Source organism: Ochotona curzoniae, unplaced genomic scaffold (assembly GCF_017591425.1).
Source record: "Ochotona curzoniae isolate NIBS_2020 unplaced genomic scaffold, NIBS_Ocur_1.0 contig_1, whole genome shotgun sequence".
NCBI classification, from domain to species: Eukaryota; Metazoa; Chordata; class Mammalia; order Lagomorpha; family Ochotonidae; genus Ochotona; species Ochotona curzoniae.
In genome coordinates, this window is record NW_024464918.1 from 27,473,379 (window position 1) to 27,488,273 (window position 14,895).

Here is a 14,895-nt window from a genome sequence, read left to right on the forward strand (position 1 = left end):
CAGACTGCAGTGTTCATAGATGAAATCATTTGCTTCAAAAAAGTACTGAAAGGAGAGAAGTTGATAGAAGCAGGGATACAAATGCTGTAAATTGAAAGCTGCCCAAACTGCAATGACCAGAGACCAATTGTCTTATTCTCTTATACATGGTTTGCTTTTGTATGTGAAATTCACCATAATAATTTTAAAGGTTGGCGCCTAGGTGCCTCTCTTCTGTCAGTACCTAAGAGCCCTTGGGGGCTTGGAGACTTGCTCTGCAGGCTGATGGAGCTGAGCAGCCTGGGAACTTCCACGCATGTTTGGGTCCCAGGTGGGTGGATAGGGAGGGATGTTAGGGCCCCAGGCTGGAATGCTGATGTAGCATGTTGGTGGACTGGTCTTGGGAACTTGTTAATATGCTTGAGCCTGGGTGGGTGGAAGGGTAGGGTCCCAGGGCAGCACATGTGCCAGAGGACTGCACTGGGGTCCCAGGTCAGTGGGCAGGGCTTCAGGCCAGCGCTCTACCCTGCTAGAGAACTGGGCTGGGGAACCCATATGCTCGCGAGTGCAGGGGCTGTGGATTGATCAGGGAGGCAGGTATAGGATGTGTGGGAGGATGGGGATGCAGGTGAGGAATGACTTCTGCTGACAAGGCCACTGTACTTGCAGGTGAGCAAAGGGGCTGAGACCCAGAGGTTTCGAGGAGAGAAACTGAAGAATCTTTCTGGGTCGGACCAATGTACCTGTGCATGTAGGAGACTAGTGCTGGGCTATTAGCATCGATCACCACCTACTAGTGCACACTAAAGCTGGCAGCCTTCCTGGCAGGGCTAGATCACAGTTCCCGCCAGCCAGGGAGTGTTGGAACAGAGCATGGGTCACATTAAGTTGAACCATGACACTAACTTGCACACAAGAGAACCAGGTCTAGGGGCACGTTCTGAGCGGGGTATATGGGTTTGTTCCTGTGGGACTGCAATGTGTGCTGGTTTGCTCAAGAGCTGGGGGTGGTGACAGACCAAAGCAGGTAGAGCTATGGAACTCTCCAACACTCATGGGTACTGGGGTTCAGAACAGGTCACGTTGTTCCAGGCTACAGCACCCACAGGCACACCTAAGAATAGGGTGTAGGGCAGGCTAGGCCACAACATGTACTAGTTCACACAAAGACTGAGACAGAGGGGGCAGACTGTGCCGGGTAAGGGCATAGTACCTGCTGGCACCCATGAGATCTGGGTCTGGGAGTGAGTGAGCCTGGTGGGGGAACTTGGGGAACTCTCCCAGTGGGTCATAGATCCCACTGGTGGGCCAGGGCTGGTTGGTGACCAGGCTAGAAAGGGCTGCTCCACTTGTTGGCAGGTGTGTGGGTTGGCTCTGGGGCATCAGAAAAGGCAGAGCCAGGCCAAACCATAGCATACTGGAATAAATGGGAGCCAGGATGGGATGTGGGTCATACCAGGTTAGGCTATCACACCTACCAGTTTGCATGACATCCAGGGATTGGAGCAGGCAGGGCAGGGCTAGGCTGCAGCATCCACCAGCCAAAACTGGGGCTGTGGGCTGGCCAGGCTAGGTCAGGTTGCAGCATCTGAAGGCAAAGGCCAAGATGGTCTGTCTTGGGTTGGGTCAGATCAACCACTGGCAAGATATGTGGCTGGGAGAAGGCCTGGTCAGGGATGTAAATGCCCCAGCTAGGTTTAAGTTCCCATTGGTGAGTGCGAGAGCCAGAATGAGGGCAGCGATCTGGACTGGATGTAGCTGCAGTTTCCCTTGGGATGGGTATGGACTGGGTCTGGGGAGTGCCAGAATGGGTTGGGCTCCAGCACCTGCTGGTGCTCACGAGAACCAGGGTGGCTGTAGGGCAGGTTGGACTTGGTCTCGCCATCTTCTGATCTATGCAAAAGCTTGGTGTGGTGGTGGACCAGGCTGGACTGGGCTATAGCATTCAACAGTAAGATCTGGAATGGGGTGGTATGGTCACAAGGCTGCTGTACCCATCAGGACAGGAGGTGAGCCAAGTCAGGCTGGGCCAAGAACCTACTGGTGTGTGTGATATCTGCAACTGGGAGGTGACCTGATGGAGGAGGAGCTTGGAGAACTCCTCTTTCAAGACACACCCCCTGCAATTGAGTGCAAGGACTGAGATTGGGAGCAGCGCAGACAAGGCCAGGTTATAGTATCTGCCAGCATCAATATGTGTGGGTCAGGTCTGGGGGCGGGCCGGGCCAGGCCAGTTCATAGCATCCACTGGCAGAGGTGAGATCCAGGATGAGGTAAGGGATAACCTGGCTTGGGCTGCAACTCCAGCTAGTTCATATTGGTGCCAAGACGGGGGTTGGCCACACCGGACTGGACTGCAGCACCTGCCAGCGTGAGCTGGAACTTGGGGCAGAACAGGCTGGGCTAGGCTGCAGCACCTGCTGGTAAATACTCAAGTCAGGTGGGCCGTGCCAGATTGAGCAGCAGCACCCACCAGCATATGTAAGACCTGGGTGGGGGTGGGGGAGGTGAGCCCGGTAGGAAGCTGTAGGAGTTCCTCTGCTGGGCCAGTGCTCCTGATGGTGAGTGTTGAGAACCTGGACTTGGAGTGGACCAGGCTGGGCAAGGCTGCAACACCCAATGGGCTGCGTGTGAGCTGAGTTAGGAGGAAAGCAAGGCTGGGCTAAGTGACCATATCTGCTGGTGACACAGGAGCCAGAGTAAGTGCAGGCTAGTTGGGCTTTGCCGCAGCATCAACTGGCAAGTGCTAGGACAGAGGGCAAATCCTGTCAGGGATTTTCAGGTCAGAAACACCTGGAAAGTGCAAGATCATGGCTGCGAGTGGGCCTATTAGGGAGACTGTGGGCACTCATCTGGTGGGCTGCAGCTGCTGCTGGTGAGCATGGGAACCAGAACTTACAGTAGGCTTGGCTGGACAGGTGGTGGCAACCGCTGGCTCAAGTATGAGCTGGCTAGTGGGGTCAGTTGGGTGAGCCCCACCCATTGATATGTACAAGGACCAAACGGGATGACTAGTCTATTGCACATACTGTCATGCTCACAAACCTAGGCTAAGGGTGGACCCAGTGGGAGTTTTGGGGGGTCGCTGTGACTAGGCTGTAGTTCCTGTTGGCCCACACTTGGTGAGGGCCAAATGTGTAGTGGGCAGGATTGGGTTAGGCTGCAACATCCATTCATTTGCGTACGTGATGGGGACAGAACAAACTGGTAACTACAACCACCTGTATGTGTGTAGGGCAGAATTGGGTTATGGACTGAGCTGGACCCCACACTGGCTGGGTACACACAGGACTCAGGACTGGGGTCACCTCTAGTGAGGTTTCTTTGGGAAAGCCTCTAGACCACCGGACTCAGAACTCCAACCATGGGGAAAATCACAGAGCCCGTGGTCTGACTGTGGAGCACGTGTGTCAGGAGGGGCTCCTCAGTTGCTGAAGCCTGTGCAGCAGATGGCATGCCCAGATACCCATGGAGGACATGATGACCAGTTTGTTGAGGCCTGCAAAAGGCATCTATTACCATGGATGGTAGAACAAATTATACTATTCTCCCAACCAAATGTTGACTGCAAGTATCTGGGTGAGTGGACTCCCTAAGGTGGCCTATGTCAGTCAATGGACATTGGAAAGATTTCCTCATCCTTGGAACAATGAAATCAATAACACCTCAGAACTACTGAAACCACTTGGGCAGTGCCCTTGGGACATGTTCTACACTGGGAACTTTAGGATGACACTAAGTGACCATCCCACAGCCCTGGGTACTGATGTGGTTAGGCGGCTGGGAGCAGCCCTCCCATTCTCTCCTTCTTTCCTCCAGATACAGGAAGAAAAAAAAAACTGGAAGCAATTGTCTCATCCACTTTCCCCATTCCTCAGCTCTGTAATCATTGATTTACACGGGCATGTGTCCTTCTCAACTATATTAACATCACCAAAATTAGGATAAAGTTTAAAAAGCAAAAAAAAAAAAATATTGTATAAATCTCTAATCATCTACCACGTATCTTTAGTTCCCTTAATGTTGAGTTTTGCCACTCTACCACTCTTTGTCAGTTTGATGTATACTAAAAGGTATTCATTGCCATTATTTGTATTTACCTTGCTTTTTCACTTTTTCAAGATTTATTTATTGATTTGAAAGTTAGAGAGAGAGAAACAGAGAAAGGTCTTCCGTCTGTTGGTTCATTTCCCAGATGGCTGATTCAGTTGGTGCTGGGTCAATCTGAAACCAAGAGCCAGGAGCTTTTTCCAGGTTTCTCAAGTGGGTGGCAGGGGTTCAGGAACTTGGGCCATCTTCCTCTGGTTTCCTCGGGCCATTAGCAGGGAGCTGGATTGCAAGTGGAGCAGCCAGGATGCAAACCAGCGTGCGTATGGCTACACCACGATGCTGGCCTTGCATTTTCCTTTTAGTTCATCTTAAGCAAGTATAGAGGTTCCGTGTTGGAGCTGGCAGGTAGGCTTGATGTTCCCGAGTGAGCAAAGTGGACTTTCTAGAACATAAGCAAGATGTAGACAAGGCCACTCTGTGACTGTTTCTGTAACAAGGTGGAGATAAAGCCACTTTGCAACCATAAAAATGATAAAACTCTGCCCCCCTGATTTGATCATGCTAATCGACAGCTTTGACCTTGTGTTCAGCCTCCTGCCTCCTAGATAAAAATGGTTAAACTGTTTATTCACTGAATAATTTATTGAGAGCCGTTTGTCCCACAGTCAGCAAGTTTTCCTTGGCATAACCCAACACAAGCCAAGTTCCGAGAGAAGCCACATCTTTTTTTCCCCCTTTTTTTTCTTAAGATTTATTTATTTTGATTGGAAAGTCAGATATACAGAGAGAAGGAGAGAAGACAGAAAAATCTTCCATCTACTGGTTCACTCTTCAAGTGGCCAGAGCTGAGCTGATCTGAAGCTGGGGGCCAGGAGCTTCTTCTGGGTCTCCCACATGGGTACAGGGTCCCAGGGCTTTCCCAGGCCACAAGCAGGGAGCTGGATGGGAAGTGGAGCAGCCGGGACATAAACAAGTGCCCGTATGGGATCCTGGGCATGCAAGGCAAGGACTTTAGCCAGTAGGCTACCACGCTGGGCCCAGAGAAGCCACTTCTAAACTTCCTTTTGCTCTGGACTCTGCTCCATGACAATAGTTCTGCCCTTGCTTCGGTAAAGCAAGTAAACCACATTCATGTTCAGGTCAGATGTGTTCCCTGTGGTCAGTCAGCTGTAAAACAGTGTTTCTAGAATTTTCCTTCTCTGTAAAACATTGTTCTGTTTTAGGAGATAGTCCTGAAAATGTTCATTTTGGTTGAGAAGATTTTTTTTTTTAACCTTTCCCATTCTTTTGTAGGAATTGTATGTTTCACCTCTGAGTCAGAGCAGGTATAGACAGATTCTCTTTCATGTGGACTCTGATGACACTTGCAAGAATGTTCAAGATTTCAGCAATTCACTAGCAAGGCTAACTGGGAGGGGTGGCGTGTGCTCGGTGAGCTGCTTTGGGTCTCTCCACTTGCTGTAAACTCTGTTTTTTTTTTCTTGCCTGCCTTTGCTGATGTTGATCACATATTTATGAGTCATTTCTCATTTCATTAGGCACCCAGGGAGAAGTTTTCTCCAATGCGGCTTTACCCCGTTCTCTTGGAAATCTGTTATTTCTAGAAATTTTTTTGCTTCATGTGTTTTCAAGCTCCAGTGTGAGATATAAAAAAAAGTTCAATGATCCTTTGTGCATTGTTATTTTATTGATATGAACCATTACTACTTGTCCTATCTAGTGCTTTTCATCCTGAAAATACCCTCCTGGTTGTTACATTGTACATTGTAACATACATAACACGATCCTTTGTGTGGTGTGCTGGGAAAATAGTTTGCGCTGTAAGCCTGTGTGTTGTTATCCAGTTTGTAACCCTTCCCGTTAGATAGCAGCTTGGGAGTCATTCTTTCCCTTATTAGAAGTTATCAAAGTGAAGCCTGGATGCCAAAGAAGGAACACTTTGGCTTGTGAGTGTCAAAACTGGGCTTGGATGCAGTATATATATTTTTTAAGGTTTATTTATTTTTACTTGAAAGGCAGTTTTCTAGAGAGAAGGAGAGACAGAAAGAGAGACAATCTCCCATCTCCCACGTGGGTGCAGGGATACGAACCAGCACCCATATGGGATCCTGGTGCATGCAAGGTGAGCACTTTAGCTGCTAGGCTATTATTCCGGGCCCTAATTTGTAAAAAAAAGTTTTTTTCTCAGCCTCTGGCTTTTTATTTCATATCTTCACCACCAAAATGTGTAATGCTAGCGATATTGAATCTTTTCTTGGTGAGTTATGCTTTGGTGTTTATAGGTAAGGAGTTAGTCTAGCCCAGGCTCACAAGGATTTTCCCTTCTATTTCCTTCTAAGGATTTGGTTATTTTCCTTCTTTTTTTTTTTTTTTAAGATTTGTTTATTTTTATTGCAAAGTCGGATATACAGAGAGGAGGAGAGACAGAGAGGAAGATCTTCCGTCCGATGATTCACTCCCCAAGTGACCACAACGGCCGGTGCTGCACCCATCCGAAGCCAGGAACCAGGAACTTCCTCCAGGTCTCCCACATGGGTACAGGGTCCTAAGGCTTTGGGCAGTCCTCCACTATTCTCTCAGGCCACAAGCAGGGAGCTGGATGGGAAGTGGTGCTGCCGGGATTAGAACTGGTGCCCAAGTGGATCCTGGTGCATTCAGGATGAGGACTTTAGCAGCTAGGCCACAGCACCGGGCCCCATTTTAGCTCTTACACGTAGATCTGTGATACGTTTTGAGTTATTCTTCAGGGAGGGAATGTAGTAAGGACACGGATTGTGTTTGTTTTGTATGTGAATATCCTGTGTCTCGGGCATTTGTTGAAAGCGTTCTTTCTCCATTGCGTTGTTCTGCCACCTTTGTTGAAAGTCAGTTGACCATAAATGCAGGAGCAATTCTGTTCCATTGACCTTTATGTCCAGCCTTGTACTAACAGTCTTGATTTCTGTAGATTTGTAACATCTTTCTGAAAGCAGGAACAGTGAGTCCTCTGATTTTGATCTTTGTTTTCAGAATTGTCTGAGCTATTATAAAGCCTTTTGCATTTCTGCGTGAATTTTAGGATCAGCTTGTTAATGTTTAAAAAAAAAAAGAGGCAGTTGGGCTTCTGATGGCTTTGAATTAAATCTATAAATCGTCCTGGGGAGAATGGTCCTCATTAGAAGATGTTGACTTATAATTCATCAACTTAGATGTCTATCTATTTAAATCTTCTTTAAATTCCCTAAGGATTATTTTGTAGTTTTTAGTATACAGGTCTTGCATTTTTTTTTTTTGCATTAAATTTATTCCTAAACCTTCTAGTGCATTGACATTCTCGTGTGTGGAGTTATTTGTTAGCACACAGAACAACCATTGATTTCTGTTTTTTTTTTTTTTTAAAGATTTATTATTTATTTATTGGAAAGTCAGATATACAGAGAGGAGGAGAGACAGAGAGGAAGATCTTCCGTCCGATGATTCACTCCCCAAGTGAGCGCAACGGCCGATTCTATGCCGATCCGAAGCCAGGAGACTCTTCCGGGTCTCCCACGCGGGTGCAGGGTCCCAAGGCTTTGGGCTGTCCTCGACTGCTTTCCCGGGCCACAGGCAGGGAGCTGCAAGGGAAGTGGAGTTGCCGGGATTAGAACCAGTGCCCATATGGGATCCCAGTATTCAAGGAGAGGACTTTAGCCGCTAGGCCACGCCACCGGGCCCAACCATTGATTTCTATAGAATGATCTTAGAACCTGCGACTTTATGTATAGCTGACTATTTATTTACGGAGTTGTTTTTGCTATTAGTGCTGGCATTATTCGTTCACTCGGAAGCCTGCCAAATCCCAGCGCCATTTCTGTTGTTAGATTTTTTCCGTCTTGTCTGAAGCCAGTGCAGGCCTGGTCAGGCTCCCCTTGTCCTTCTCCTCCTCCTTGGTGGAAAGACCCAGTGCGGCATCCTCCTTCCCCGGGGGCAAGTCGGAGCTGCAGAGGACTCGGTGGCTGTCAGCGGGCGCTCTCAGCCCTGCCTCGTGCTTCGGCACTTCCAGCATCTGGATCCGCTGGGACCTGGGCTGCTTTGAGCTCGTTCCAGATCCCTGCTCCGGCTCTTGGAGCTCATCTGGCGTGTGCAAAGCATGCCTTCAGTAGACCCCAGTAGCTGCAGGGGTTCTGTGTCAGGTCTCCCTTGGAATAGCACTTGATCTTAGCCAAAAGACCGAGAAGTGATCCCCCCTGGAATATCAAAATCTATGGGTGCTCAAGTCCCTGCGTGTAAACGGTATTTGCATAAGACCTACCATGGCCTCAAATGTACTTTAAATCATCTCTAGATTAATTATGAGACCAAATACATTATAAACGTTACGTAAATAGTATATACTGTTTTGTTTTAACACTCTCATTGCTTATTGTGGTGGCATTGCTTATCTTTTTAAGAAAGATTTTTGCTTGAGAGAGAAGGAGAGACAAAGAGAGATGTCATCCATCCACAGATTCACTCCCCAGATGGCTGTAATGGCTGGAACTGAGCTGATCCAAAGCCAGGAGCCAGGTGCCTCTTCTCTTTCTCCCATGTGGGTGTAGGATCCTAAGGACTTGGGCTATCCTGTACTGCTTTCCCAGACCACAAGCAGGGAGCTGGATCGGAAATGGAGTAGTTGGGATACAAACTGAGGCCTATGTAGGATGCTGGCACTTGCAGGTGGAGAATTAACCTACTACACCACCATGCTGCCCTTCCCTTGCCTCTTTTGGTGATTTTGAATCCGTGCGTGGCTGGATCTAAGGATTCCGAAATCTTAGATCCAGAAAACCCTCTATGTTTTTCTGTGGATGTTCTTAGGCTAGGCAGAGATGGCTTGAATAAGTGTTCTTGTCTTAGAGCAAGGATTTAGGTGCAGGAGTAGTGGTAAACAAGATAACAAGACTTAATGGGCTGGGGCATCTGTCAGGGAGCAACAACTCTCAGACAGTCTGCATGTGCCCAGCCATTCAGACTGTGGTATGAAAGATTTGAATAGTTTACATCCCATAGACCTGGCGGTCATCTCAGGTGACAGTGGAAGTTCTCAGGGAACTCAGAGTGCTGGGAACTGGAATAACCTGCTAGACCAGGTGGGCATCTTGGGAAAGGACCAAGCCTGGGGTCTGTGTTCAGACTGGGTGTCCTAAGGGGATGGGGTCCAGGTCTTCCCACCTGTTTATTCTCCCCGCTTGCCTTTTTTCTCCTGGGCAAAGGGTTTGCTGGGCGTGAGCTACATGACATTCCTTCTAGGGTTTGTTACCTGGGTTATCAGTCTCTGAGTAACCCACTTGGTGCCTGATGGAGAGGAGTGTCCTGGAGTGCCTTTATTGAGGGCACAGGCTGGGACCATTTGGAAAGCTCCTGGGATACGAGCCGGACATTGTGGTCCAGAATCAGGGGCTGCTTCTAAAGATGTGCTCTGAGGCTGGGAGCGGGCTGCTACTCTTCCTTCCAGGTGGTGTGGGGAGACACCATTCTGTTTGCTTTAGAGGCTTATATCTGTCTTCTTACCTCACTCCTAGAGCTCCGTTCTGCAGCCAGGGGCCCCTTCCCTCCCTCCCAGGGCTCCTGCCATCCTGCCTCACTCTGACCCCTTGGAAGTTGTTCTCAGCCTCTGGTCACTCCTCAACTCTCTGCACTCTAGGCCCAGGCAGCTGCTGCTGGTGCTAGGGTAACCTTGTGTTTTGGAGTGCAGCAATTGTGTTTCACCACCGGGGTAGATGAAGCTGAATGGGCCGCTGTGGGTCCTTCCCAAGAGTGGGTACAGCACTGCAAATATGGATCTTAAGTTCTGCTTAGTAAGGTGACATGCAAGGAAAAAGGAACTGTGCTACCCAAAGAAAGAATCTTTCTTATGTGTGATGTTCTTCCTGAAGCAGTTTCAAGCCTCAATGTCTGTCTTAGAAGACTCTTGTACACTTGAGTCATTATTGATTATTGTAATCCTAATGGTAAGTGAAATTTTTTCATGAGTTCAGGTATGCACAAAAATGTAATTTTTATTATTATTCTTCTTTAATGGAAAGGTAGGTATACAGAGAGAAGGAGAGACAGAGAGACAGATCTTCTGTCTGCTGGTTCACTCCCCAAGTGGTCGAAATGGCAAGAGCTCAGCTGATCCAAAGCCAGGAGCCAGGAGCTTCCTCTGGGTCTCCCATGCAGGTGCAGGGTCCCAAGGCTTTGGGCCGTCCTTGGCTGCTTTCCTAGGTCACAGCAGGGAGCTGGATGGGAAGTGCAGCAGCTTGGATCTGAGCTGGGACATGAGCCAGGACACTAACTGGCACCCTTATAGGGATCTCAGTGTTTTCAAGAAGAGGTTTAGTCAGTTGAGCCTTTGCACGAGGTTCCAAACTTAGTTTTATCTCCTGAATGTCAATGGGCTCTCTCTGCTCTAACTATGTCCTGAATGTCAATGGGCTCTCTCTGCCCTAACCCTTTGATTGGCTGTTTGTATAAAATCCCACCCAAGGACGCTGGAATACACCGCTCCTGCTTGCTTGCATTGAGGTTCCACTCCTGGTGGTTGATCTGGGGAAGTCCAGAGCAGTGGCAGCGAGGACAGAGGTGGAGATGATGGCAGCATCGCTGGCTGCAGAGCTGCGACACTGACTCGGCACAGCGGTTGACATGGCTGGCGTGGCCGACGTACTCACTGCCCAGCGGCCCTTGGCGCCTGAGGACCCAACTTGCTGTCCTAGCGCTGGTCAAGGCACAACAGGGCCAGGCGGGGCTGAGCTGTTGTACCCATTGGCAAGGATCAGTTTGGTGTAAGTCATGTCGGCTGGACCACAGTACTCCCTGGGACTAGCAGCAGACCTGGTAGGGAAACTTTAGGCACTACTCTGCTAGGCTGCTGTTCCTGCTGGTGAGCACAAGAGCCAGCCAGGCTGGTGGCAGATCAGGCTGGGGAATGTGGCAGCCCCCATGGTTATGCCTGCGGACTGGATCTAGGGTGAGTCAGGCTGTGCTATGCTGTAACACCCATACGTGTGCACAAGAGCCATAGGGAATGTGGGACATACTATGCTAGACCATAGCACATGCTGGCACATGCAAAAATCGGGACTGGGGACAGGCCTGATAGGGGTTATTGGGGGTTCCCCGACTAGGCTGTGGCACCTGCTGGTGTGCATGAAGACTTGGGTCTGTGGTGTGCTGGGCTGGGTGCAGCCGTAGTATCTCTTGGTTCCTATGAGAGATGGGGCTGAGGGTGGAACTGACCAGGCAGCTGCACCTACCAGTATGTGTGTTGGCTGGTGTTAGGTGACAGACTGAACCTGACCTTGCCCTGGCTGGTCATACAGGAATCAAGTTGGAGGTTTATTGGGGAACTCCCCAGCTAGATGCCTGGACTCAACCCTGGCCACAGAGATAAACAATACGTGAGTTGAACTGTGGAGTGCATATGTTAGTGGGCCCTCCCCAGTTGCTGCTCAGAATGCCCAGATGCACACGGGGCACACGGCAGCCAGCTCATCCAGCCCAGCAGAAGACACTGAGCGCCTCGTCAGAGGATGGAAAGCAGAACAGGTGGATCCACTCTGCTGGCCAAGTTTTGCAGCATGTTCCTGGGCCTGTGACCGGGCCTGTGAGCAAGGTGGACTGGGACAGCTAATATACTTTGAAAAGAGTTTCTCAGCCCTGGTGCGAGTGAAGCCGATGATGTCTCAGGACCATCAAAACCACTCAAGTAACACACCCTGGGAACACTTCTCCCTGAATTGGGGTCTCTAAGATGCCATCAGATGACTCCCCACCCGTGGGTGCTGATGTAGTTTGACAGCAAGGAGTGATCCCTTCTGCTTTCTCTCCCTGTGGGTGCTGGTTTGGGTCCCGGCTGTTCCACTTCTGACCGAGCTTTCTGCTGATGCACTGGGGGAGGAGGGCAGTGGCAGAGGGAGGCCAAAGGGTTTGGCCCCTGTCATCCAATGAGAGACATGGAGGAGGCTCCTGGCTCCTGACTTTGCACTGAGCACTGGTCATTGCAACAATTTTGACAGTGAGCCGGCATATGGAACATATTCTCTCTCTCTCTCTCTCTCACTTTCTCCCTTTCCATCTCTCTCTCCCTTCCTCTCTGTGTGTCTGCTCCTTGTTTTCTCTCTGCTCTACTTTTCAAATAAATAAATCGTTTTTAAAATAAATAAGGAAAAAGTTGAAAAATGGTGCTGGCATTGTGGGCATCCCATATGGAGGTTGGCTTGAATCCCAGCTGCTGCATCTGGATAATACGTGTGGGAAAGCCGTGAACACGACCCACATACTTAGGGCGCTGCACGCACATGGGAGACCCGGAGGAAGCTGCACGCTGCTGGCTTTGATCTCGCCCCGCCCTGGCCATTGCGGTCATTTGTGGAATGAACAGCAGATGGAAAAGTTCTCTCTCTCTCTGCATTCCTTCCCCCACCCTGCCCTTAACTCTGTTTTTCAAATAGATAAAATAATCCTTTCTTTTTAAGTTGAAAAGTAAGCAAAGGTCTCTAGAATTCGTCTTTCTTAGTGTGTGTAATCCAGCGGTCTTTAGCGCATTCACAGAGCTGTACAATCATCACCACTATCTACTTCTGGAATGTTCTTACACCCCGCAAAGGAATCCTAGGGCCTTTACTGTTCATTCCACTCATTTCTCACCCTCCACCTCCTCGGTCAACTCTGGGATGCTTTCTGTATCTAGAGATGTACTGATTCTGGATGTTTTGCGTAAGTGGAATAACATAAAATGTGAATTTTATTGTCTGGCCGCTTTTTTTTTTAAAGATGTATTTTATTTTTATTGGAAAGGCGGATATACAGAGAGGAGAGACAGAGAGGAAGATCTTCCGTCCGATGATTCACTCCCCAAGTGAGCGCAACGGCCAATGCTATGCCGATCTGAAGCCAGGAGCCTCTTCCGGGTCTCCGACGCAGGTGCAGGGTCCCAAAGCTTTGGGCCGTCCTCGACTGCCTTTCCAGGCCACAGGCAGGGAGCTGGAAGGGAAGTGGGATCCCGGGCGTGCAAGGAGAGGACCTTAACCACTGCGCCACCGCGCCGGGCCCTGGCCGCTTTTATTTTAAGTAAAACTTCTGATGCTTGAATTGTATCCGATACTTAGATGTTAGCTGTTACACCTGTTGCCGGTCCATTCCTCAGAAATGGATTTCTCAGTTGTTTCCGTTCAACTTATTCCTCGGTCAGCTTGAGTAGTTTTTGTCTGGCTAGGAATTTGTTAAATTAATCTTGGTTAATTAATGTGTTTGGGTACATGGCATTTCCTCATATATATATATATATTTTTTTTTTTTCCTGTAAGATCGGTCATAATATACCCCACAGCATACTCAGTTTTATTCATTTGATTTTTTTTTTTCTTTTCTTGGTTATCTAACTTAGAAGCTTGTCAACTTTTTTGGTATTTTTCCAACAACAAACTTTTGGTCTCCCAATTGGCCTTATGATTTTTCTATTCCATACTTCATTTATTTCTGTTCTGTTTACTAGTTCTTTTTTCTGGTTGCTTCAAATTTAGACTACTCATCTTTTTCTAGTGTTTAAAAAATGGACATTTATGTTACTAATCTGTGATTTTTCTTCTTTTTAAACTCTAGGCACTAATAACTGTTAATTTTCCGTGAACACTGCTTTAGTTACAGCTCATAGATTTGGGAATGTTATGCTTTCATGTTCATTTATATGAAAATATTTTCTACTATTACTTGTGACTTTTTCTTTGATTCATTGAATTTTAAATGAATGTAATGTTGAATTTCCACTTATTTACGAATCCCATATTTTCTTCAGTTATTAATTTCTAACTTGATTTTGTCGTGGTAAGAGAACCTCTGCGGGTACTTCAAAAAGTTAGTAAAAAAAAATGAAATTAAGGGGCCAGCAGTGTAAGTTAAGCCTCCGCCTGTGCTGTCTGCCTCCCAAATGGTTCCAATTTGGGTCCTCGCTTGTTCGACTTCTAATCCAGCTCCCTATTAATGTGCCTGGGAAAACAGTGGAGGATGGCCCACATGCCTGGGCCCCTGCGCCCACATAGGAGACCCAGAAGAAGCAGTAAACCTTGGCTCTGCCCTTTCCAGCCTGGGATGGTGAGACCCAGAGCCTGCTCTTCCAGCCTTAGCTCTTGCCAGGGCAGTGGCACCTGTCTGAGGAAGGCGGCCCTGGGAGTGCCTGGCCGAGAGAGCACCTGTTCTCATGAGCTCTGTGAACGGTCAGTGAGGGTAAGCTTGGCCCTTGTGCCTCTGGCTGTCGTCACAAGCTGCCGTCCCAGTGGCTCCATTTTCAGACGTATTTCCCCCTTGGAGCGGCCAGCGAAGCGTCTAACTCCAGTCACCTCTCCCATCCCTGTGGGTCCCTCTGGGATGTACGAGAAACGAAAGGAACAAACTTCGCCACTTAACGCTTCAGTAAGAAGAGCTTTTAACGGAGGCAGCAGTGGGCGACGGTGCCAGGGAGGTTATTAAGGCACAGGTGAGAGCACGCAGTCTGAGCTGGTGGGGCAAGCTCCAGCTGGCCGCCAAGGCCGTGCCTCTCCGCCTCTGTCCTTGGCTGGGCAGGCCTGGATGGCTCATGTTCACCCTCAGGGAGCCGGGAAACAGTATGTTTGCAGGTTGGGGCTGTGCCAGGAAGTGAGCTGCAATGACCCAGGCCTTGATTTAGTCAGTTCTCCCATGTCTTCGGTCCTGCTCGCGATGCTGCCTTCTTTTCTCATGGACTTCTTCATATGTACAGTGTATATATTCAAATAATAAGTAATATGCTATATATACTATAGTAAATATGATATATAGATACAGATATATGATGTATAGATAAACAGATATATAGATATAGTTGGAAAGCCAGATTTACAGACAGGGAGAGACAGGGAGAAATATCTTTCA